General features: G+C 47.9%; 1 pseudogene; it reads left to right on the forward strand.

The window, feature by feature from the left end:
• LOC141056819 (uncharacterized) overlaps positions 1-22,643 on the forward strand; it is a 49,792-nt pseudogene that overhangs the window by 9,424 nt on the left and 17,725 nt on the right.

Consider the following 22,643-nt stretch of genomic DNA (forward strand, 5'->3'; position numbering starts at 1 on the left):
TTGGAATGACTATACTAGGCCGTGGTATTTCACATATGACTATACTAGACCTTGGGTTGGTTTTTAACATGTATTTACCCATCAGTGTGTGTGAGCGGCGCAAACAACATTAATGAAACTTATTAATGGTGAACCACAAATGTAAATTTATTTTTTATCACAAAAAAAAAAATAAAAATTATTTTTTACGGCGTTTGGGGGCAGATGGTTTCAATTTGGGGGTGTGCAGGGAATATGTAACACTTGCAGTTGAAGACGGTGTTTGAGGGGAAGGGGCAACAAAACTTGTGGGGGAAGGTAGTCCAGTTAAGGGAATTAAACTTGGAACACTTGTAGGAGAGGAAATCTGTTCAGGTACATTAGTTGTAATGGCATGTCGCCGTAGGCTTGTGTGCCTGGACCGACTTTGGCCCAATGCCCGCCTTGATTGATTTCGCCTTGAAGTAGGGGCAAATATGGAATGTAGGTCCCCCGTCTGCTGGTATGGCTGCTGCTGCTGAGGTCGCGGCTGCTGCTGCAGAGGTGGCGGCTGCTGCTGAGGTGGCGGCTGCTGCTGAGGTGGCGGCTGCTGCTGAGGTGGCTGCTGCTGCTGAGGTGGTTGCTGCTGCTGCTGAGGTGGCGGCTGCTGCTGAGGTGGCGGCTGCTGCTGAGGTGGCGGCTGCTGCTGAGGTGGCTGCTGCTGCTGAGGTGGCTGCTGCTGCTGAGGTGGCTGCTGCTGCTCTTCGTTGTCAGTGCTCGTCCTTGCAGGAGGACTGGTGGCGGCAGTGATGGCCCAGGTTTGCAGAGTGGTGGTGGCAGGGCTACTACATGTTGTTGTAGCGGCAGGGCTGTTCCATGTTTGCCTAGTGGTGGCTGAGCTCCACGCATGCATGGGATTGGCGGTGGTGCTCCAGACAGGAGCAGCGCTTGCCATGGTGGTGTCGGTGAAGTGACCAGCTGCACTCAGACTTGTGGTGGTGTAACGGTGGGTGTCCTGGCTTTGAATAGAGGTGTCCGTGCAGTGGTATGCAGCACAAGTCGGTAGTGAGGTGAAGCGAGTCAATGGTGGCACAGGTGGAAAGGACACCACTGACTGCTGACCGTACCGATTATGCTGCATAGCCTGCAAGAAAGCATTGTTGCAGGCCTGCAGCACATTCAGCTGTTGATCAGGACTAAGGTGTTCCGCCATGCCCTTTTCAATCTTACTAAAAAAATGGTGTGCTGGTCTGTTGAGGTCGGCCTCCAGACGGTCAAGGCGCTGTTCTACAGAATTGAAGCGGTGTTCAAAGTGGTTAAAACCACGTTCCATGAGTGCAAAACCGCTTTCAACTCTGTCGGACAGTGACTTGAGGCTGGAATTAAATGTCTCGCTCAAATGCATAAACTCGGGCAAGACATTCCTGTCCAAGGCCCTCTGCCGCTGGCGGGTAGTGCCCGCATAACCAGTGGCAGAGACCTGGGACAGGGGAACACCTGATGGCCCAGCTTCCTGGTCACCAGCTGTGTGTGTGGTTGACCTGCAAGGTGCTTCCTGGCTGTCGGATGGCTGGGACGGGTCAGAGGACGTCCGAGGAAGGACCGCTCCAGGGCCAGGTTGCAGGGTGCTGCTCCAGGTGCTGTGGAAGAAAGGAAAATCATTACTACCATGCCTTTACAAGAAGCATCAGCTGTGGATTAGAAAAACACAGATTAATAAAAATAAAAACCCAAAATGTATAATACTTACGATCTTGTGGCAAGGACCGGTCTTAGGAACTGCAACGCGTGATAGTGACGGTATCTAGTTCTGGTCCTTGACGCAGATCCACTGCGAACCTGGCCCTCAGCACGAACATCACTGTTGAAGCGGTCCTTGATCGAACGCCAACGTGTTCGGACTTTGTCCACTGTTGATAAAAAAAAAACAGTGCCGTCAAGGACAACAGTCACTGCGGCACAATGTAGCAATACAATACTCAAAGCAGTCACTGTAGACCCCGATGACACTGTTGGGTTTCCTGCTAGAATACGCCTAGCACGAAACCCAACAGTGCCGTCAAGGACAACAGTCACTGCGGCACAATGTAGCAATACAATACTCAAAGCAGTCACTGTAGACCCCGATGACACTGTTGGGTTTCCTGCTAGAATACGCCTAGCATGAAACCTAACAGTGCCGTCAAGGACAACCGTCACTGCGGCACAATGTAGCAATACAATACTCAAAGCAGTCACTGTAGACCCCGATGACACTGTTGGGTTTCCTGCTAGAATACGCCTAGCACGAAACCCAACAGTGCCGTCAAGGACAACAGTCACTGCGGCACAATGTAGCAATACAATACTCAAAGCAGTCACTGTAGACCCCGATGACACTGTTGGGTTTCCTGCTAGAATACGCCTAGCACGAAACCCAACAGTGCCGTCAAGGACAACAGTCACTGCGGCACAATGTAGCAATACAATACTCAAAGCAGTCACTGTAGACCCCGATGACACTGTTGGGTTTCCTGCTAGAATACGCCTAGCACGAAACCCAACAGTGCCGTCAAGGACAACAGTCACTGCGGCACAATACAGAGCAGGGAAATACTCACTAAACGCCTTTTTGGAGGATGCTGTGGCGCTGTCCCAGCCATCCATCAACGCTGCGGCCACCTCATTCCATAGCCGCCGGGTCACCACATTGTCCTTGTACAGCCGGTCACGGCTGTCCCACAACGGCGAACGCTCCTGGACCAGGCTGATGAGCTGCTCATTATCCAGGTAGACGTCTTCATCCCGTTGTGGAACCTAGACAAAACACATTCATTAGAATAATCAAATTTAAATTGAATAAAAAGTTACAAAAAAAGAAACAAAAAAAAGAGTAAAAATAGAAGATAAAAAATAAAGAACATTACAAATCATTTGATACTTACATTCCGTATCACCACCGGGACTTGGCTTCGCTGCTCCTGCTCTTCGCCCTCACTAGTGCCGTCCGCAGATGATGATGACGATGTCTTAAGAAAGTTGAAAAAAACGTAAGAGATTTGGAGAAGCAGCAGATATACTTACCAGATGCACGAAAATAATCACCTCACGGTCTGCTTGCGCCAATTCCTGCCGCGATGGGGAATACTCCGATTCTGAAGACATACTGCATGTAAAAATAATAAAAATCATTAGTACATACATAATTTAAAAGGACAGGCATATAATGTAATATACTCACATTCTTCGCTGATATAATGGGCTCTTGGTTGACTGTCTGCTCTTCAATCTGTCAGTGTAGTAGTGGCAGAGTTTTGGCAGGCACCTCCTTTATATAGACTTTTTTTTTTTGACTTTAGAAGATTCTAACTAGGATAAAAAGTGGACACCACCCAAAAAACGCAGCGCTAAAAAATCGCATACCTGCGCATGCCAGTGCGCACGTATGCGCATCCATAGGCTATAATGGCCATTTTTAGCGCAAAACGTGCGCATACGTGCGCATGCGCTTTTTTCCAGGGCCAAAAAATGCAACATGCAGCGTCTGGAAAATACCAACGCACACCCCAAAAAAACGCAGCGCATGAAAATCGCATACATGCGCTTACAAGCGCGCATGTATGCGCACCCATGTTAAATATAGGGGAAAAATCGCATGCGCATGTATGCGTTTTTTTCCAGCGCTAAAAAACGCAAATGTGAAACCAGCCTTACCAAGGCAATTACACAGTGAGCGAACCATAAGGGTTTGAAATATATATATTTACACAGACAAAAAGCACAAAATTATAACATAGACACAGCATGCTCTTGCCAAGAAGTTTCCCCCTCAGGTGACATAAAATAATTTGTGAAAATATCTCGCACTTTGAGAGCAGAGAGCGGTCTACGTTGAGGGTTGACATGTGGTCTTGCCCTACGCACAATGTCCGACCCACGCACAACACCAGCAGAGGAGGAACAATCATGTATCCTGGTGAAGTTATGAAGAACGACACAGGCTTTTATAGCTTCATTAACATTTTGTTCACTCAGCTGAATGGCAGACTGGAGGACCCACCCTTTGGCACAAAGAATGCCAAAGGACATAAGGGACTGATTCTTGAGTTGAGCCTGGTAGCTGGCGTGGTGGGGGTAGATCTAACTGGTTAGTGCGTAACCGCCGACCCATAATGGAAGTATTGAAGACTCTTGAGTCTCCCGTCCTTCCATAGGCCCCGTTGTCGACAATTATAAACTTGTATTGAGGGTCGGCCAGAGCCAACAATACAACAGAAAAGTATTGTTTATAATTGAAGAATTGGGAGCCAGAGTTCGGCTGCTTACACACCCGGATATGTTTCCCATCAAGGGCCCCAATACAATTAGGAAACTGGCATTCCTCCTCAAAGTCCCTTGAGATCCTCAACCAGTCTTCCATCCTGGGCTCGGGCATGACGACTTGATGTAGTCTTTACCAGATTTCACTACATGTTGGCCTGACTATGCCAGAAATGGTAGATCTTCCAATGAGAAACTCATGGTGGAGGGCGGCATAAGACAGGCCAGTGGACAGGAAGCTGAAGAACAGCAGAAATGTGACATTTAGAACCAAAAAATGAGAAAAACAGCAGCTACATACATAACCAAAATGTTGGGGTTTCATATCTACTAACACACATATTTTTTCAAGGATAATGACTACGTGATATTCAGTACATATTACACATAACATTCTGGTGTGTAAGTTTAAATATATCTGGACTAAGATGAGGCCAAAACAAACCAAACAAATCCGAAAAGACACATACTTTGGCCAACACCTCATGAACATAGAGAAGGTGGTTGTATAGTACATACCGTAATGTGAGTAGAAGTCGCTCCTCTGCAGTCTAGCTTTGCGCATCCTTGTGTTCTGAAAGGTTATCCCAGGGCGCACTGTCTCCAAGAGTAGATCAAATGTTGCAAGGCTCATGCGACAGTATTGGTAGAATTTAGCTGGATGCTCCCACAGAGAAGAATAGAGGCGGTGAAAATGACCTCTTGTGAGTCGTTGCCTCAAAAGTGGATGGACCCACATGCGTCTCCTCCTCCGCGGATCCACTATCACTGGGTATGGCTATCCAAAGCAGCGTGACAAAAGCCAGTTGAAGAGAACCTGCTCAGTTGTGTTGAAACTCAGACTGTCATGTTGGCCATACAACACCAACACACCTAGACAAGGCAAGGTCAAAAATGGACAGAATGGAGGCAGCCACCTGTTACAGAGGCAATAAATAGGGTGTAGGCTAATGATTTCAATAGTTTGCAGGCCTCAAAACCGTTACATGTCCATTTTGCAAGCCTGTGAGAAAATCTCCGCATACGGATGCCATACGGATTACATACGGATGCAGACATGCGCAAAATACGCGACCACACCTTGAGTACGGATGACATACGGAGCACTATTTAGGGGTCATTCATCCGTATTACGCATGTAAACTACGGACCGTATTTTGCGTCGGTTAGTGTGACCCCGGCCTATGGGTCAAAATAGTGTATAAGCCGACCTAACTCCTGTTCAGGGAGATCTCTTATATCTTGAGAATCTCCAGCACGGACCGCATCATGCCTCAAGACCACATGTAAGAACCAATGAATGCTTGTTTTCTCTTCTTTTAATCTAATACTTATTTCTGTGTGCTATGAACTTACTTTTCTTCATTTTTGTAATCACTTTTTGAATGAACATTAACAAGATTTGCTTTATCCACACAATTCAGTACTGTTTCCCTTTCTATCCTCACCGTGCTCTTACTTAAAAAGTAGGAAAGTGTTCTTTTTTCTACACATAGTTGTGTCAATATAACTGTAATGACCCGCAGAACACAGCGATCAGATTATTTACAGGAATCGGTAAATTACGGGAAAAACAAAATGGCGTAATTGATATTTTTCTCTATAAAACCCATAAAATAATGTGATAAAGCTGTGATGCGGACGGAGGACGTGTTCACACGTAGCGTAAATGCTGCGTTCTTTCTTCTGTAAATGTCTGACCCAGATGACGTAGTGACAATCCTCCCTGATTATAGCGCGTTTGCTGCGTTTCTTCTTTTTTGCATTTTCCCCCATATTTGATGCTTTTTTGGCAGATATGAATCCGCGTTTAACACTTTTTTAACAGTACAGAAAAGCTTTGATTCTGCGCTTATAAATGTGACGGCGGTTTTCTCTTCATACATTTTTTTTCTTAATACGTTTTTTTCAGAAGAAGCCTATAAAGGGAAAACGCATCAAAACCCAGAGGTCCGCAGGGTCTTCAGACCACAGAGAGCGCAGATTTCATGAGAACTGCGGCGCTATCAGACTCCAACACTCAGTATCTTCCATGATGTAACAGTCAGGATTCCTCTAGATTCTCGTCTCTCCGCCTGGTTACAGCTGTTCTTCCTTTCTCCCCTTTTTCTTTCCTCGCCTTTCCCATTCCTTCTCTTCCCCTCCCGCCTCTTAAATGTTTTATATATAAGGTATTACATGTGTCCCGTAACCCCTTTCCCGGCCTATCCGGTGCAGACCAATCTTTTTCATTTCCTTTTGATCCCTTTCCCTTTTCCCCATGTTCCTTAACCCATTCATGACCATACTAGTACGGCGCAGGTAACTTCTCTCCCTTTGATGTCGGCTCCGGCGGTGAGCCTGCATCTTTCCCAGCACACGTCAGCTCAAGTGAGGTATTCTGCTACATACAGGTGATCTGATCATCGCAGAGCCGATCGAGTTATGGCAGCTTCTAGTCTCCCATGGAAACTAATGAAGCAGGCCAAAAGTAAAAAAAATGTTTTTAAAAATATAAAAAAATAAAAAATATAAAAGTTCAAATCACCCCCCTTTCACCCCATTCAAAATAAAATAGAAAAATCAAACATACACAAATTTGGTATCGCCGCATTCAGAATCGCCCGATCTATCAATAAAACAAGGAACAACCCGATCACTACACGGTGTAGTGAGAAAAAGAGTCAAAATGCCAGAATTAAGGTGTTTTGATCGCCGCAACATTGAATTAAAATGCCATAACGGATGATCAAAAGATCGTATCTGCACCAATATGGGATCATTAAAAACATCAGCTCAGTGCGCAAACAATAAGCCCTCACCCAACCCAAGATCATGAAAAATGGAGACGCTACGGGTCTTGGAAAATGGCACACTTTTTTTTTCCAACAAATTATGTATTTTTTTGACCACTTAAATACAAAAGAACTGAGACCTGTTTGGTGTCTATGACCTTGTAATGACCTGGAGAATCATAATGGCAGGGCAGTCTTAGCATTTGGTGAATATGGTAGAAAGAAAATCCAAAAAAAGTTGTGGAGTTACACTTTTTTGCAATTTCACCGCACTTGGAAATTTTTTCCCATTTTTGAGTACACGATATGGTGAAACCAATGATGTCGTTCCAAAGCACAACTTGTCCCGCAACAAACAAGCCCTAAGGCTGGTTTCACATTTGCGTTTTTTAGCGCTGGAAAAAAACGCATACGTGCGCATGCGATTTTTCCCCTATATTTAACATGGGTGCGCATACCTGCGCGCTGGCATGCGCACGTATGCGATTTTCATGCGCTGCGTTTTTTTGGGTTGTGCGTTGGTATTTTCCAGACGCAGCATGTTGCATTTTTTGGCCCTGGAAAAAAGCGCATGCGCACGTATGCGCACGTTTTGGGCTAAAAATGGCCATTATAGCCTATGGATGCGCATACGTGCGCACTGGCATGCGCATGTATGCTTTTTTTTAGCGCTGCGTTTTTTTGGTGGTGTCCACTTGTTGTCCTAGTTATAATCTTCTAAAGTCAAAAAAAAAAGTCTATATAAAGGAGGTGCCTGCCAAAACTCTGCCACTACTACACTGACAGATTGAAGAGCAGACAGTCAACCAAGAACCCATTATATCAGCGAAGAATGTGAGTATATTACATTATATGCCTGTCCTTTTAAATTATGTATGTACTAATGATTTTTATTATTTTTACATGCAGTATGTGTTCAGAATCCGAGTATTCCCCATCGCGGCAGGAATTGGCGCAAGCAGACCGTGAGGTGATTATTTTCGTGCATCTGGTAAGTATATCTGCTGCTTCTCCAAATCTCTTACGTTTTTTTCAACTTTTTTAAGACATCGTCATCATCATCTGCGGACGGGACTAGTGAGGGCGAAGAGCAGGAGCAGCGAAGCCAAGTCCCGGTGGTGATACGGAATGTAAGTATCAAATGATTTGTAATGTTCTTTATTTTTTATCTTCTATTTTTACTCTTTTTTATGTTTCTTTTTTTGTAACTTTTTATTCAATTTAAATTTGATTATTCTAATGAATGTGTTTTGTCTAGGTTCCACAACGGGATGAAGACGTCTACCTGGATAATGAGCAGCTCATCAGCCTGGTCCAGGAGCGTTCGCCGTTGTGGGACAGCCGTGACCGGCTGCACAAGGACATTGTGGTGACCCGGCGGCTATGGAATGAGGTGGCCGCAGCGTTGATTGATGGCTGGGACAGCGCCACAGCATCCTCCAAAAAGGCGTTTAGTGAGTATTTCCCTGCTCTGTATTGTGCCGCAGTGACTGTTGTCCTTGACGGCACTGTTGGGTTTCGTGCTAGGCATATTCTAGCAGGAAACCCAACAGTGTCATCGGGGTCTACAGTGACTGCTTTGAGTATTGTATTGCTACATTGTGCCGCAGTGACTGTTGTCCTTGACGGCACTGTTGGGTTTCGTGCTAGGTGTATTCTAGCAGGAAACCCAACAGTGTCATCGGGGTCTACAGTGACTGCTTTGAGTATTGTATTGCTACATTGTGCCGCAGTGACTGTTGTCCTTGACGGCACTGTTGGGTTTCGTGCTAGGTGTATTCTAGCAGGAAACCCAACAGTGTCATCGGGGTCTACAGTGACTGCTTTGAGTATTGTATTGCTACATTGTGCCGCAGTGACTGTTGTCCTTTACGGCACTGTTGGGTTTCGTGCTAGGCATATTCTAGCAGGAAACCCAACAGTGTCATCGGGGTCTACAGTGACTGCTTTGAGTATTGTATTGCTACATTGTGCCGCAGTGACTGTTGTCCTTGACGGCACTGTTGGGTTTCGTGCTAGGCATATTCTAGCAGGAAACCCAACAGTGTCATCGGGGTCTACAGTGACTGCTTTGAGTATTGTATTGCTACATTGTGCCGCAGTGACTGTTGTCCTTGACGGCACTGTTTTTTTTTATCAACAGTGGACAAAGTCCGAACACGTTGGCGTTCGATCAAGGACCGCTTCAACAGTGATGTTCGTGCTGAGGGCCAGGTTCGCAGTGGATCTGCGTCAAGGACCAGAACTAGATACCGTCACTATCACGCGTTGCAGTTCCTAAGACCGGTCCTTGCCACGAGATCGTAAGTATTATAAATTTTGGGTTTTTATTTTTATTAATCTGTGTTTTTCTAATCCACAGCTGATGCTTCTTGTACAGGCATGGTAGTAATGATTTTCCTTTCTTCCACAACACCTGGAGCAGCACCCTGCAACCTAGCCCTGGAGCGGTCCTTCCTCGGACGTCCTCTGACCCGTCCCAGCCATCCGACAGCCAGGAAGCACCTTGCAGGTCAACCACACACACAGCTGGTGACCAGGAAGCTGGGCCATCAGGTGTTCCCCTGTCCCAGGTCTCTGCCACTGGTTATGCGGGCACTACCCGCCAGCGGCAGAGGGCCTTGGACAGGAATGTCTTGCCCGGGTTTATGCATTTGAGCGAGACATTTAATTCCAGCCTCAAGTCACTGTCCGACAGAGTTGAAAGCGGTTTTGCACTCATGGAACATGGTTTTAACCACTTTGAACACCGCTTCAATTCTGTAGAACAGCGCCTTGACCGTCTGGAGGCCGACCTCAACAGACCAGCACACCATTTTTTTAGTAAGATTGAAAAGGGCATGGCGGAACACCTTAGTCCTGATCAACAGCTGAATGTGCTGCAGGCCTGCAACAATGCTTTCTTGCAGGCTATGCAGCATAATCGGTACGGTCAGCAGTCAGTGGTGTCCTTTCCACCTGTGCCACCATTGACTCGCTTCACCTCACTACCGACTTGTGCTGCATACCACTGCACGGACACCTCTATTCAAAGCCAGGACACCCACCGTTACACCACCACAAGTCTGAGTGCAGCTGGTCACTTCACCGACACCACCATGGCAAGCGCTGCTCCTGTCTGGAGCACCACCGCCACTCCCATGCATGCGTGGAGCTCAGCCACCACTAGGCAAACATGGAACAGCCCTGCCGCTACAACAACATGTAGTAGCCCTGCCACCACCACTCTGCAAACCTGGACCATCACTGCCGCCACCAGTCCTCCTGCAAGGACGAGCACTGACAACGAAGAGCAGCAGCAGCAGCCACCTCAGCAGCAGCAGCCACCTCAGCAGCAGCCACCTCAGCAGCAGCAGCAGCCACCTCAGCAGCAGCAGCAGCCACCTCAGCAGCAGCAGCAACCACCTCAGCAGCAGCAACCACCTCAGCAGCAGCAGCCACCTCAGCAGCAGCCGCCACCTCAGCAGCAGCCGCCACCTCAGCAGCAGCAGCCGCCACCTCAGCAGCAGCAGCCATACCAGCAGACGGGGGACCTACATTCCATATTTGCCCCTAGTTCAAGGCGAAATCTATCAAGGCGGGCATTGGGCCAAAGTCGGTCCAGGCACACAAGCCTACGGCGACATGCCATTACAACTAATGTACCTGAACAGATTTCCTCTCCTCCAAGTGTTCCTAGTTTAATTCCCTTAACTGGACTACCTTCCCCCACAAGTTTTGTTGCCCCTTCCCCTCAAACACCGTCTTCAACTGCAAGTGTTGCATATTCCCTGCACACCCCCAAATTGAAACCATCTGCCCCCAAACGCCGGAAAAAATAATTTTTTGGTTTATTTTTGTGATAAAAAATAAATTTACATTTGTGGTTCACCATTACTAAGTTTCATTAATGTTGTTTGCGCCGCTAACACACACTGATGGGTAAATACATGTTAAAAACCAACCCAAGGCCTAGTATAGTCATATGTGAAATAACACGGACTAGTATAGTCATACCAAGGCCTAGTGTAATAACTCGAGTTTTACCAACTTGGATCTGGTTTCATGAAAAACAAACTGTTGAAACTTGTCTTAAAAATAAGTTTCTTTCTAGTTTCACCAGTTTGTTTTTTGTGAAACAAGATGCTAGTTGTTAAAAATCGAGTTATTACAGTAGGCCTTGGTATGACTATACTAGGCCGTGGTATTTCACATATTACTATACTACTAGCCCCAAGGCCTACTATACTCATATTTGAAATACCACGGCCTAGTATAGTCATTCCAAGGCCTAGTGTAATAACTCTAGTTTTACCAACTAGAATCTGGTTTCATGAAAAACAAACTGTTGAAACTTGTCAAGTTTCACCCGTTTGTTTTTCGTGAAACAAGATCCTAGTTGGCAAAAATCGAGTAGGCCTTGTTATGACTATACTAGGCCGTGGTATTTCACATATGACTATACTAGTAGGCCCAAGGCCTACTATACTCATATTTGAAATACCACGGCCTAGTATAGTCATTCCAAGGCCTAGTGTAATAACTCTAGTTTTACCAACTAGAATCTGGTTTCATGAAAAACAAACTGTTGAAACTTGTCAAGTTTCACCCGTTTGTTTTTCGTGAAACAAGATCCTAGTTGGCAAAAATCGAGTAGGCCTTGTTATGACTATACTAGGCCGTGGTATTTCACATATGACTATACTAGTAGGCCCAAGGCCTACTATACTCATATTTGAAATACCACGGCCTAGTATAGTCATTCCAAGGCCTAGTGTAATAACTCTAGTTTTACCAACTAGAATCTGGTTTCATGAAAAACAAACTGTTGAAACTTGTCAAGTTTCACCCGTTTGTTTTTCGTGAAACAAGATCCTAGTTGGCAAAAATCGAGTAGGCCTTGTTATGACTATACTAGGCCGTGGTATTTCACATATGACTATACTAGTAGGCCCAAGGCCTACTATACTCATATTTGAAATACCACGGCCTAGTATAGTCATTCCAAGGCCTAGTGTAATAACTTGTAATGGAGCAGATTACATTCATCCACTCAATGCTGACTTGTATTCCCCATGGACTTTCATTGGGGTTGGGTTTTGAGGGTTGTGTTTTGAGAAAATCACATACTTTGTTTTAAACTAGTTGCACAATTTTCTCTTGAAAAAAAATGGTTTCCTGATTCATGGCCTGCAGCTTTTCTCGTTCCAATATATTTCACGCAGACTAGCAATGCTGCATTTTAACTCATATGTGTATTTACCTGCCCAGGTGTGTGAACATAAAAAAATTCAGTTATACATGGGAAGTTTTTTATTTAATTGGAGTTTAAAAAATATAGTGCACTCAGTAATGGTATCAAATAAGGATTTTTATTACCATAAACAAACAAAAACATTACACCATTTCATCTTGCCAGTGCACCCGTCCTACATCAGAAATAAAGTAGGCCGCAAATTGGTCCCTCATTTGGCCAACTTCAACGGATGACCTGAGAGTGTGCTGAGTGAATTCAGGCAATGGGTTAGGAGCATCATCGTCCAGTTCAAAGGTCGGGTGCTCTTTAGCCATCACAAAGTTATGTAGAACCACACAGGCCTTCACCACCTCATCGACTGTTTCAAGTTTAAGATTAATGGCCGTGCCCAGAATTCGCCATCTGGAAACAAGAATCCCAAAAGCACACTCGACAGTTCTTCTGGCCCTGGTCAGCCTGTAATTAAATATTTTTTTGGTGTGGTCCAAGTCCCGGCTGGAGTAGGGTTTCAGTAAGTTTCCGCACATTTGAAAAGCCTCATCGCCAACCATTACAAAGGGCAGTGGCGGAGCTTCGGTGTGAGGAAGAGGCCGTGGCATAGGGAAATTAAATTGGTTGCCATACAACCTCCGGCCCATGTCTGAGTTTTTAAAAGCCTGTGAGTCATTACCACGGCCAAATGCTCCAATGTCCACTGCTACAAACATACATCCGGCATCCGCAATCGCAATGAGTACTATTGAAAAGTACTTTTTGTAATTATAGTACTCAGATCCCGTTCTTTGGGGTTTGATGATCCGTATGTGTTTCCAATCAACAGCTCCCAAACAGTTGGGAAAATTGCATACTGTCCAGAATTTGTCAGCAATTTCCATCCACTTTTCAGCGGTGGGCAGGGGCATAAATTCTGGGCAAAGAACATTCCAGAGAGCCCGGCAGGTGTCAGCAACAATTCCAGACAAGGTAGAGATTCCAATACGGTACTGGAAGTGTAGTGAAGATAGGGTTTCTCCAGTCGCCAGGAATCTGTGAACAGACAAAGAAGTAAAATTAATATTTATGAATATTATTTTAAAAAACTATAAAATAAAATATTAGTACATTCACGAAAACTAATTACCCAAGGTTTTGAATACTAAATTTAAAAAAAACCCATCAGACCGCACCCCTTGGTTTTTAAAACATACCGTAATGTCACCAGTAGCCGTTCCTCAGGAGGAATCGCACGACGGAGCTGTGTGTCCTGTCTCCGGATGGATTGTTGGACACGAGCAAGCAAATCCATGAAACTTTCGTGGGACATCCTGATATAATCTGTAAATTTCTCCGGGTTTGCCTGTAGCTCGCTGTAGAGGGTGTGGTATGCCCCACGGCTCTCCCGGAGTTCAACAATCGGATGTATCCACATACGCCGCCGTCTTCGCTGCCTCTCTCTCTTCCTTTGTTCATGGCAAGCAACTGCATACGCCTGAGCCATCGCGATGTCCAAATCCAAGTTGAAGTGAAAACTCTTCCAGCGCAGATCCATGGTCACGAGAAGAATCAAGCAAATGTGAAGAATACTGTAGACAGGGTCTATATATTAACATACCACACCCACAATGAAGTCCCATTGGTCTTGTGTGTTGTTGAATGGTTGTTTTTTCATTTTTGTGGGGTTTTTCCAAAATCTGTAAAAAAACGCTAACGCACAAAAAACGCATACAAACGCGCAAAAACGCTGCGTTTTTTTCCTGCATGCGCATAAAAATGCTTGAAAAAAACGCAGCGTTTGTATGCATTTGTATGCGTTTTTTTAATGCGTTTTTTTGCGGGAAAAACGCGCTGCAAAAAAAAGCAAGTGTGAAACTAGCCTAACATGGCCATACTGACGGAAACATAAAAAAGTTATGGCTGTGGGAAGAAGGGGGGGCGAAAAACAGAAATGCAAAAATGAAAAAGGGTAAGGTCTCGAAGGGGTTAAAAATCCTATTTTTCCTTCCCCGTTCTCCTCCTTAACCCTTTCTCCCCTTTATTCTGCCTCTATCTTTCATGACTTTACATTTCTCTTTATTGCTGTTGTTTTGTTCTCGTCTGTATTACTGGGTATTTATAATCTGTCTCTCCCCTTTTTCTTTACCTCATTTATGTAAATAAATCCTTAATAAAAACTACTTTACCATAAAAGGCGCCCGCTGTGCGCCCGAGGAGGCGGCTGATCTGTGCGGATTTGGGGCTTTTCTCTCTAATAAAATCGCGGGTAAAAAACTGCAGAAACTTTATTAAGTGCAGAATCAAAGCTTTTCTGTCCTCTAAAAAGCGCATTAAAACCGCGGCTTCACATCTGCACCAAGAACGCATCAAATAAGGGGGAGAAGATCGTTATTGTAGATGGTGCGGATCCTGCAGAAAACAAAAAACACCGTATTTCTGCAGTGTGTGAACACGGCCTTACAGACACAAATAAGCTGGATGTCGTATAGTGACGCTACATAAAGAGGAGAACGTTCTGGAGGCTCCGACTGTGAATGACGGCACAAAAAATAATCCCCAGGTCCCACGCACGCTGGACCAGAGACCTATGAATCCATCTGCTCATCTCTAGTCCCAACTGTCCCGGATACAGCGGACAGTCCCGGATTTGGGTCTACACCCTGCAGTCTCAGGCGTCTGCTGAATTTCCCTCACTACCAGCGCCCCTCTGACAACCCCTCCTGCCGGGGGAGAAAGCAGTGCTAAATGGCCATGGATTAGGGTGAGGCCAAAGTTTGCTGCTATGCGCGTCGCATGCTCTGTGCCTCTTTCTGTGCTTCAAAAGTTGTGAGGTGTGCACAGTTACTTGGTGTAACACAGGTGGATGTGGACCCACTGCACCATCGGCCACGCTTACCTACACACACAGCTTCGCTCCGTACACCACGTACACACACGGCTCTGCTCTGTACACCTCGTACACACGGCTCCGGTCCGCACACCTCGTACACACAGTGCTCCGCTCCGTACACCTCGTACACACACAGCTCCGCTCCGTACACCTCGTACACACAGGGCTCCGTTCCGTACACCTCGTACATACAGGGCTCCGCTCCGTACAGCTCATACACACACGGCTCCGCTGCATACACCCCGTACACACACGGCTCCTCTCCGTACACCTCGTACACACACGGCTCTGCTCCTTACACCTCGTACACACACGGCTCCGCTCCGTACACCTCGTACACACAGGGCTCCGCTCCGTACACCATGTATACACACGGCTCTGCTCCGTACACCTCGTACACACACGGCTCTGCTCCTTACACCTCGTACACACACGGCTCCGCTCCGTACACCTTGTACACACACGGCTCCGCTCCGTACACCTCGTACACACACGGCTCCGCTCCGTACACCTCGTACACACAGGGCTCCACTCCGTACACCCTGTATACACACGGCTCTGCTCCGTACACCTCGTACACACACGGCTCTGCTCCTTACACCTCGTACACACGCGGCTCTGCTCCGTACACCTCGTACACACACGGCTCTGCTCCTTACACCTCGTACACACACGGCTCTGCTCCTTACACCTCGTACACACACGGCTCCGCTCCGTACACCTCGTACACAAAGGGCTCCGCTCCGTACACCATGTATACACACGGCTCTGCTCCGTACACCTCGTACACACACGGCTCTGCTCCTTACACCTCGTACACACACGGCTCCGCTCCGTACACCTCGTACACACGCGGCTCCGCTCCGTACACCTCGTACACACGCGGCTCAGCTCCGTACACCCCGTACACACGCGGCTCAGCTCCGTACACCCCGTACACACGCGGCTCCGCTCCGTACACCTCGTACACACGCGGCTCCGCTCCGTACACCTCGTACACACGCGGCTCCGCTCCGTACACCTCGTACACACGCGGCTCCGCTCACCTCGTACACACGCGGCTCCGCTCCGTACACCTCGTACACACGCGGCTCCGCTCCGTACACCTCGTACACACGCGGCTCCGCTCCGTACACCTCGTACACACGCGGCTCCGCTCCGTACACCTCGTACACACGCGGCTCCGCTCCGTACACCTCGTACACACACGGCTCCGCTCCGTACACCTCGTACACACAGGGCTCCGCTCCGTACACCTCGTACACACGCGGCTCCGCTCCGTACACCTCGTACACACGCGGCTCCGCTCCGTACACCTCGTACACACGCGGCTCCGCTCCGTACACCTCGTACACACGCGGCTCCGCTCCGTACACCTCGTACACACGAGGCTCCGCTCCGTACACCTCGTACACACGAGGCTCCGCTCCGTACACCTCATACACACGGCTCCGCTCCGTACACCTCGTACACACGCGGCTCCGCTCCGTACACCTCGTACACACGCGGCTCCGCTCCGTACACCTCGTACACACGCGGCTCCGCTCCGTACACCTCGTACACACGCGGCTCCGCTCCGTACACCTCGTACACACGCGGCTCCGCTCCGTACACCTCATACACACGGCTCCGCTCCGTACACCTCGTACACACACGGCTCCGCTCCGTACACCTCGTACACACGCGGCTCCGCTCCGTACACCTCGTACACACGCGGCTCCGCTCCGTACACCTCGTACACACGAGGCTCCGCTCCGTACACCTCGTACACACACGGCTCCGCTCCGTACACCTCATACACACGGCTCCGCTCCGTACACCTCGTACACACACGGCTCCGCTCCGTACACCTCGTACACACACGGCTCCGCTCCGTACACCTCGTACACACACGGCTCCGCTCCGTACACCTCGTACACACGCGGCTCCGCTCCGTACACCTCGTACACACGAGGCTCCGCTCCGTACACCTCGTACACACACGGCTCTGCTACATCCACCCTGTAAACCCCTCCTGACCCCACACAGAAACTTCCCCTCATCCAGCACCATGACAACCAGCACAGCAGAGTCCTGCACACACTGAGGCCCCTGATCATGTGACCCCTGACTCCTCCCCTCCAGTGACCTCATCACAGGTCCTGTGCACAGAGCAGTCATATATGTGGCGGACGCTCCTGGACCTTCTGCTTTCTTGGTCGGTTCCTCCTGTGAGTCCTGTTAACCCTTTCGCCCCCTGTCGTCTCCTTTCTGACAGGACAATCTCTGATTTCGGACAGTGTGACAGGAATTTCAGCAATGTGGAAGGAAGAAATGACAATTTTACTGTTTTCCTCACAGAAATGTGACTTTCCCCCCAATGTATCATTGTCCTAAAGGTGACAGGAGCGCTGAGGCCGCACAGTGCACCGTGTCTCCTGAGTGCCGATACCCCACAGGCTCGGGAGGGAAGGGGCGCCATTGTGGCTGGGATAGACGGCGGACGCCGTGTGACGTGTGAAGAGCGCTGACAACAGAACAGCAGAGACCCCACAAGTGGCCCCATGTTACCCCCTCCACCTCTGGGGGCTCCTCTAGGGGGCAGGGAGGATTATTAACCCTCAGGGGGTCACAGAATTGTGTAACATTGAGCGGAGGAATGAAATGTTCCCACTAAAATGTCGCTCCGTCCCCAAGTCTGTAATTATCACACGGGAGAAGAGGAGAAAACAGAAACCACTTGTTCCACAATTTCCCCTGAGCGCCGATACCCCATAAGGCGCCGGACACTCCTCAGGAGGGAAGGAGCGCCGTCTGACCGGGCAGAGTCTGCTCTTATGGTGTTAGGGGGTCACATTATCAGAGCCCCCAATAAGAGGCGCCATGTTACACCCCCCACCTCTCAATTACTCATCTTTCTCCCAGAATTTTATACCATTGGGCGATGAGGAAAAAATAATTACATTTTACCACAAAAAATAGTTTTATCTTCAGAGCAGCCATAGAAGCTGTCAGTGCTGAGAGAGAGACTGGATTGTTCCAGCTGCCTGAAGAAGGAGCCGCTGTGCTCTGCAAGCTGCAAACATACTATTATCTGGTTATAAAGGCGTCACTCCGAGAATACTTATATCATCATTGGGCAGAAAAGTCTTCACATCCATCTTGTAATATGGGAAAGTCTAAGGCCAGAAATAAACCCCATAAATCACTGTACATGGAGACTTTGGGATCAGATCATTTCTGTCCGTTGTGTTTGTAGAAACAAAAAATCTTTTCTAAAAGCCTCAAACTTCTGTGTGTGACTCAGAGCTGAGATCTAACGTGATAGAAGATTCCAGTGCGGGGAAGACGGGAAACCTTCATATAGACGGCCGGTGGGGATGGAGGCAGTGACTGACTCTGGCCAAATCTGTCTCTAGAGCCGCAGTAGGAGATGAAGATGTCGTCCTCATCATGAAGGAGTTATTTCTCATGTCGCGTGTAATGAATATCTCCTGCAGTATTGCTAATGCCGATTCCAGTGTCGGTAATGAGACGAGAATTAGCGTTATGGAAGATGAGTCTGTGAGGAACGTGTTCAGCTGCCGACTCCGAGGAGGAAACTGCTTGTTGTCTGTGGCCTAAATATATAGGTTTTATTAGTAGATGTCAGGGAAGAAAACTAAACCCTGTAAGATAATAAATCTCCTCCTATGGAGGATATGGACAGAGACAAGATGGCGGAGAGGATGTTGCACCTCACCCTAGAGATCCTCTTCCGTCTCACTGGAGAGGTGAGAGATTCTGATGACGTCACATTATATCATTGTTATCTATGGGAATAACAGATGGACAGAACTGGAGAGGTGAGGACTCTGGAAATGTCTGTAGTGAGATTTATTAATGTGTCCCTCCCTTACCAGGATTACACAGTGGTGAAGAAGACCTCTAGTGATCGCTGTCAGGACCCTGTGTCTGAAGGATGTGGAAGACCCCTGAGCCCAATCACGGGGCCTCCACCTCACCCCCTGATCCCTGAGGACATCAATGACCAGAAGATCCTAGACCTCATCTACAAGATGATTGAGCTGCTGACTGGAGAGGTGACACTGCTGGGAATGCTGGGACATTATACAGTAACACTATGAAGGGATCGGGGGATGACGGTATCATTGTATGTGTCAGGTTCCTATAAGGTGTCAGGATGTCGCTGTCTATTTCTCCATGGAGGAGTGGGAGTATTTAGAAGGACACAGAGATCTGTACAAGAACGTCATAATGGAGGTTCCCCAGCTCCTCACATCTCCAGGTAATAGACAGGACTAAATACACACGGCCTATAATTATCTGTATGTAGAGAATGAATTCAGTCCCTGTATGTGTTTCCTCCAGATCTATCCAGTAAGAGGACAACACCAGAGAGATGTCCCCGTCCTCTTCTTCCACAGGACTGTAAACAAGAAGATCCCAGAGCTCCTCAGGATCATCAGGTAGATGGAGAGAAGGTGTCAGGAGATCTCCCCTATTGTCATGTCGGACACTGTTCACACCAGGGTGTCCGGCAGACAGCGGTAATACCCTGTTGGGTATTCTGTTCCAGTCGGGATAGGGTTAATCAGGTTGTCATGCTGGCTGAGGGCTGGGCCACGCCCTTGGTCTTTAAATAGTTCGTCCTGACTATGGGCGTCGCCGACTATAGCTTTTGCCTAGTGCTAGCAATACCGGTCAGCAGTGGTGGTGTTGGAGCGTCTGATATCTGGTGCAGTATATCCCTCAGTGGTTCTTTCTCCAATCTGTTATATATATATTTGGTTGCCCTTGCACATTATTGTATTCCCTTGTGTATTAACTGTGTGGTGTTTCTTTTACCCCTGTCCATACGTATTTGTGGGGTCTGGTGTCTGGTCCCCTCACTGGGTGGAGGGAGGTGGGTTCAGCTTAGGGCTGGACAGGAGACAGGGACAGGGTGGAGGCTCAGGCAGGCACACCTTCAGTGTAAACCCTGGGTAGAGGGACAGACAGGGTTCCCCTAGTCTGAGGGACATCGCAGGGGTCCCGGGGTTTTTGCCTAAAGTAACCTAGGCATACCTTGACATTATAGTCGGCCCAAATAATAAAGTGAGAGAAAAAAAAAAAAAAAAAGGTATAGATAGGGAATATAGGGGTTACTTACTATGGATCCTATACTTTCCCTAACCAAGCAGCTGGAGGCTCTATCCATACAGGTCACTGAACTCAGGGGGGCGGTCCAGCAACAAGGCCTGTCAGCTCCTGCAGTACCTGCTGAGGCTGCAGCCAGGGCAGCTGAGCCCAAGTTTCCCCTTCCTGAACGATTTGCTGGTGATCGTGGTAAGTTCACGGTGTTTCGTGAATCATGCAAATTGTATTTCCGTATGCGTCCACATTCCTCAGGTAATGAGGCTCAACGCGTGGGCTTGGTGATTTCTTTGCTGAGTGGTGACCCACAGGCCTGGGCCTTTTCACTCCCTTCAGACTCACCGGCATTTGAATCTGTAGATTTTTTTTTCTCTGCTCTGGGTTTGATCTATGACGATCCGGATAGATTAAACTTAGCAGAGTCTAAGATACGCTCACTGCTACAGGGTGATCGACCAGCTGAGGATTACTGCACGGAATTCCGGCGCTGGGCGGTGGACACGCAGTGGAATGACCCTGCGCTTAGAAGTCAATTTTTGCATGGGGTTTCTGGAAGGGTTAAACAGACTCTCCTAATGTACGAGACTCCCGCCTCTCTGGAGGCTGCGATGGCACTTGTAGTACGCATAGACCGACGTCTCCGTCAGGGGGCGCTGGTTTCGTTGCCTCCGGGAGGTGGGGGAGTGGTCGGTGAGGTTGCCGCGGGTGAATCCGTGGAACCCATGCAGATCGCTGGTATAGCACAGTCACCGAGTAACAAGCCTAAACGTCCTTGGCACAGAAGGCAGGGGCTCTGTTTTTTTTGTGGCAAAGGAGGACATTTTATTAACGCTTGCCTTCTGGTACCTAAGAAGGGCGCGCCGGCGGAAAACTGATAGGCTCAGAGGGTTTGGAGGAGTCTTGTCTGAGCCTTTGTGTATCCTCCGTCATGGTTTCCCAGTGTATGCTCCCTGCTAGGGTGGTACTTGGGGGGGCAAATGCTCTCTATTACAGTATTTATTGATAGTGGCTCAGCTGCCAATCTCATTGATGAGAGGTTCGCGCATACAGCGGGATTTCCGGTGGAGAAATTGCCGAACCCCATCCGGGTGGTTACCATCAATGCTTCCCCGTTGTCTCAAGGGGAGATCACAGAGTGTGTGTTGGATATACAACTCCACATCGGAGTATTACACTCAGAGCAGGTACCTTGTAAGGTGCTTAATAACTTACCGGCTCAGATGGTTCTGGGCTTTCCATGGTTGTCAATGCATAATCCTGTTATTGATTGGAAGACCCAGGACATAATTCAGTGGAGCAGGGAGTGTCAGGAGAGGTGCCTGGCTACATGTATTTCCGCTTTGACCCCCAATATTCCGGAGCCGTTGCTGGATTATGCGGATGTATTTTCTGAGAAGGGTTGTTCGGAACTACCACCGCATCGCCCCTATGACTGTGCTATTAGGTTGAAACCAGGGGCCAAGTTACCTAAAGCTAGAATGTTTAATATCTCAGGTCCCGAGAGGCTAGCTCTCAAGGAATATATTGCGGATAGCCTGAGCAAGGGTCATATTAGACCTTCCTCTTCTCCTCTGGCTGCTGGCTTCTTTGTTAAAAAGAAGGATGGCGGTTTACGCCCGTGTCTGGATTTCAGAGAACTCAACCAGATTACGGTCCGTGATCCTTACCCTATGCCACTTATACCCGATTTATTCAACCAAGTGGTTGGTGCCAGGTGGTTCTCCAAACTGGACCTCAGGGGGGCGTACAATCTTATAAGAGTCCGTCAGGGGGATGAGTGGAAGACAGCATTCAATACTTTGAGAGTTTGGTAATGCCGTTTGGGTTGACTATGGCACCGGCGGTCTTTCAACACTTCATTAATGATGTCTTCTCTCAGTTGTTGGGGAGGTTCGTTATAATTTATCTTGACGACATCCTCATTTCATCTCGCGACCATGATACACATATAGAGCATGTTAGACAGGTTCTGCAGTTGCTCAGAGAGAACAGGCTCTATGTCAAGCTTGAAAAATGTGTGTTTTTCGTACAGGAGCTACCGTTCTTGGGTTATATAATCTCCGCCTCAGGTTTTAAGATGGACACCGCAAAGGTGGAGGCGGTACTACATTGGGATCGGCCTGATAATCTTAAGGCGCTTCAGCGATTTCTTGGCTTCTCCAATTACTATAGGAAATTTATTAAGAACTTCTCTATGATTGCCAAACCACTAACTGACATGACTAAGAAGGGTACCGACTTTTCTGACTGGTCTGAGCCTGTGGTACAGGCGTTTGAATTCCTCAAGAATAGTTTTGCCTCAGCGCCCATTCTGGTGCAGCCCGATGTCTCCTTACCATTTGTCGTGGAGGTGGATGCGTCGGAGGTTGGAGTGGGGGCTGTACTGTCTCAGGGCCCT

This window comes from Dendrobates tinctorius, unplaced genomic scaffold (genome assembly GCF_039654945.1).
Source record: "Dendrobates tinctorius isolate UK_male_01 unplaced genomic scaffold, ASM3965494v1 ptg000200l, whole genome shotgun sequence".
NCBI classification, from domain to species: Eukaryota; Metazoa; Chordata; class Amphibia; order Anura; family Dendrobatidae; genus Dendrobates; species Dendrobates tinctorius.